At 34.9% G+C, this 4,633-nt stretch overlaps 1 protein-coding gene across 1 annotated transcript in view; it reads right to left on the reverse strand.

Annotated features, from left to right (window-relative positions):
- NOXRED1 (NADP dependent oxidoreductase domain containing 1) overlaps positions 1 to 4,633 on the reverse strand; it is a 17,519-nt gene that overhangs the window by 1,108 nt on the left and 11,778 nt on the right. The window lies entirely within an intron of this gene.

A 4,633-nucleotide genomic window follows, 5' to 3' on the forward strand; every position in this document is an offset into this window, starting at 1 on the left:
GGAAAGAAGTAGGAGTTAACATGCAAATAAAAATGGGGCAATGTTAAGTATTAGTCTATAGTGGAATTCAACTTAAAAAGCATTAAGAGATAGGGTTTTATAGTATTAAAAAAATCAGGAGTAAGGCAAGGATATCTGCTCTCACCACACTTATTCAACATACCACTAGAAGTTGTAGCCAGTGCAATAATGCAAGAAAAGGAAATAAAAGGCACACAGATTGGAAAGGGAGAACTGAAACTCTTGCTATATATAGATGACATGATTGTCCATGTAGAAAATCCAAAGGAACTAAAAAAAAAAAACCTCCTAGAACTAATAAATGCATTCAGCAAGGTCATAGGATACAAAATAAACATAAAATAAATTTTATTTATATATATTAGCAATGATCACTTGGGCAAAAAAACCCTAAAAATGCAGTTCCTTTCACACACACAAAATAGAATACTTAGGTGTAAGTCTAACAAAACATGTACAGGACTTGTATATTGAAAACTATGAAATGCTGATGAAATAAAGAAGATATAAATGGAGAGATATACTGTGTACATGGATGGGAAAATTTAACATTATAAAGATGTCAACTCTCCACAAATTGATCTATAGATGTAATGGTAAAACAAAAATTAGTGACAACACCAAATGCTAGTGAGGATGCAGAGAAACTGAATCATACATTGCTAATGATGTAAAAGGATATAATGACTTTGAAAAACAGTTTGGCAGTGTCTTAAAAAAATAAACACGCAACCAGTCATTGCACCCCTGAGCATTTGTCCCAGAGAAGTTAAAACTTATGTTTACACAAAAACCTGTACATGAATGTTCAAAGCATCTTTATTCATAATAGCCAAAAACTGGAAACATCCTAGATGTCCTTCAACAGGTGAATGATTAAACAAACTATGGTGCATACATGCCATGAAAACATAACTGCCATGAAAACTACTGAGCAATAAAAAAGGAATAAATTATTGATACACACAGCAACTTGGATGAATTTCCAGAGAATTATGCTAAATGAGAAAGGCCAATCCCCAAAGGTTGCATAATACATGATTCCTTTTATATAATATTCTTGAAGTGACAAAATCATAGAAATGGAGAACAGCTCAATGGTTGCCAAGTTGGGGAGGAAGGATCAAGATGAAGGATCCCTAGTTATAGAATTGTTCTGTATCTTGACTGTATCAGTGTCAATATCCTGGTTGTGGTATTGTACTATAGTTTTACAATATCTGTGTATAGATATTGTACTATGGTTTGTTCCATTGGGGGAAACTAGATAAATGGGTACATGGGATTTCTTTGTGTTATTTCTTAACAACTGCATGTGAATCAAAATTATCTAAAAAGTTTTTTTTTAAAGGGGGGGATAGAATTAAAAAGTATAATCTACCAAGAAGATGTAAAAAGTACAAACTTCTGTTCATCAGATGATATGGCTTCAAACTTTATAAAACAAAGATTATAAATATAAAGAGAATTTGAGAAACTACAATCATAGTAGAAATATTAATATGCCATGCCTCCCATTCTAATAGGTCATCTGATGAAAAAGACCATAGAGCAGCACTTTTCCAACTTTAATGGACATATCACTTGGGAGCTTGTAAAAAGGCAGATTCTGATTCCATACATCTGGGGTGGGGACCCATAATCTGCATTTCTAAACAAACTCCCAGATGATGGCATGGTTATCAGGCAGTCTGAGTGGCAAGGATATGCTGAAAAGGGGAGAAATAAAGTGAAAAAATATATTCTGAATGATAAGACCACCCCTCTCCCTACACACGTGCAGCTTTCTTTCCCCAAGTTGGGTCCCAAAGACTTAAAGATACCAATATTCAGGGTTTCGCAAGGAAAAAGCTGATCAAACCACTCTGTAGTAAAGACCACAGTAGCAAACACAGAGTTTCCAAGCAACTTTTTAGTAACCAGGATCTTAAACATGAGCAGACAGGACTTTCCTGGTGGCACTGTGGTTAAGAATCTGCCTGCCAGTGCAGGGGACATGGGTTCGAGCCCTTATCTGGGAAGATCCCACATGCCACAGAGCAACAAAGCCCATGCACCCCAACTACTGAGCCTGTGCTCTAGAGCCCGTGAGCCACAAGTACTAAACCTACGCGCCTAGAGCCTGTGCTCCGCAACAAGAGAAGCCATCACAATGAGAAGCCCTGCACTGCAATGGAGAGTAGCCCCCACTCGCCACAACTAGAGAAAGCCTGTGCGCAGCAAAGAAGGCCCAATGCAACCAAAATAAATAAATTTATTTAAAAAAAATATGAGCAGACAATCAAGGTTCTCCATATACTTGAAGAAAGCCTCTAAAATGAATGATAGAAAGCAAAATAAATGGTCAAAAAAATCCTGAAGGAAAGACTCCTCAGAGAAGAAAAAACTCTATCATTTACATTCTCAAAGGGATGAGAGATGGTATTGCATAGGGAAATGACAACAGGATGCTATATAAAAAAGGAATATTTGGAGACTAAAAAATCTTTGAAAGTCAAAATATAGCAAAATGAAAACATGTTCTAAATATAATAGTAAAAACAGGATAGTTGAGGAAATCTCTCAGAAAGCAGAACAAAAAGGCAAAGATAATGAAAATAGGAGAGCTAAAGAATATCAGAAGATCAGCCCAGGAGGTCCAGCATTTGGCTAATAAAATATTCAGAAGAGAGAACAGAGAAAACAGAGGGAAGAGGAGGAAATTATCAAAGACATAATAGGAGAAAATTAGAGAACTTGACATGCAGATTGAGGACAATTAATGTTCTGTTTCTTTTATGGATGGCAATTACATGGACATTTGCTTTACAATAATTCATTAAACTGTATATTTATGAATTTATGGAACAGGTACTTTTCTGTGTACATATTTTACAATCTTTTTTTTTAAGTTAAGGGGAAAAAGGGAGAGGCCCACCAACTGCCCAACACAGTGCATTAAAATAAACCCACATCATGATGCATAATAAAATTTCAGGATGCTGAAGTCAAAAGATACTCTAAACTTCCAGAGAGAAAAGGAACAGATTTCAGACCAAGCATGAATTGAAGAATTAGAAGGGCACTGTAACTCTCAACAGCAATTTAAAAGCTGAAAGATGATGGAGCAATGCCTTCAAAATTCTGAGGGAAAATTGTTTCTACCCTAGATTCTTTTTTTTTTTTTAATTCTTTTTGTTGCACTGGTGAATGGGATTGTTTCCTTAATTACTCTTTCTGATCTTTCGTTGTTCGTGTATAGGAATGCAAGAGGTTTCCGTGCATTTATTTTGTATTCTGCAACTTTACCAAATTCATTGATTAGATCTAGTAGTTTTCTGGTAGCATCTTTAGGATTCTCTATGTACAGTATCATGTCATCTGCAAACAGTGACAGTTTTACTTCTTCTTTTCCAATTTATATTCCTTTTATTTCTTTTTCTTCTGATTGCCCTGGCTAGGACTTCCAAAATTACGTTGCATAATAGTGACAAAAGTGGACATCCTTGTTGTTTTGTATTTCTGTGGTGTCCGTCGTAACTTCTTCTTTTTCATTTCTAATTTTATTGTTATGAGTCCTCTCCCTCTTTTTTTGATGAGTCTGGGTAAAGGTTTATCAATTTTATCTTCTCAAAGAACAAGCTTTTAGTTTTATTGATCTTTGCTATTGTTTTCTTTGTTTCTATTTCATTTATTTCTGCTCTGATCTTTATGATTTCTTTCCTTCTACTAACTTTGGGTTTTTTCTTCTTTCTCTAGTTCCTTTAGGTGTAAGGTTAGATTATTTATTTGAGATTTTTCTTGTTTCTTGAGGTAGGCTTATATTGCTATAAAATTCCCTCTTAGAACTGCTTTTGCTGCATCCCATAGGTTTTGGATCATCATGTTTTCATTGTAATTTGTCTCTAGGTATTTTCTGATTTCCTCTTTGATTTCTTCAGTGATCTCTTGGTTATTTAGTAACTTATTGTTTAGCCTCCATGTGTTTGTGTTTTTTACGTTTTTTTTCCCTGTAATGGATTTCTAATCTAATAGCATTGTGGTGGGAAAAGATGCTTGATATGATTTCAATTTTCTTAAATTTACTGAGGCTTGATTTGTGACCCAAGATGTGATCTATCCTGGAGAATGTTCCGTGTGCACTTGAGAAGAAACTGTAATCAGTTGTTTTTGGATGGAATGTCCTATAAATATCAATTAAATCTATCTGGTCTATTGTGTCATTTAAAGCTTGTGTTTCCTTATTTATTTTCATTTCGGATGATCTGTCCATTGGTGTAAGTGAGGTGTTAAAGTCCCCCACTATTATTGTGTTACTGTTGATTACCTCTTTTATAGCTGTTAGCATTTGCCTTATGTATTGAGGTGCTCCTGTGTTGGGTTCATATATATTTATAATTGTTATATCTTCTTCTCAGATTGATCCTTTGATCATTATGCAGTGTCCTTCCTTGTCTCTTGTAACATTCTTTATTTTAAAGTCTATTTTATCTGATATGAGTATTGCTACTCCAGCTTACTTTTGATTTCCAAGTGCATGGAATATGTTTTTCCATCCCCTCTCTTTCAGTCTGTATGTGTCCCTAGGTCTGAAGTGGGTCTCTTGTAGACAGCATATATATGGGTCTTGTTT

Source organism: Lipotes vexillifer, unplaced genomic scaffold (genome assembly GCF_000442215.2).
Source record: "Lipotes vexillifer unplaced genomic scaffold, Lipotes_vexillifer_v1.1 scaffold39, whole genome shotgun sequence".
Classification (NCBI taxonomy): Eukaryota; Metazoa; Chordata; class Mammalia; order Artiodactyla; family Lipotidae; genus Lipotes; species Lipotes vexillifer.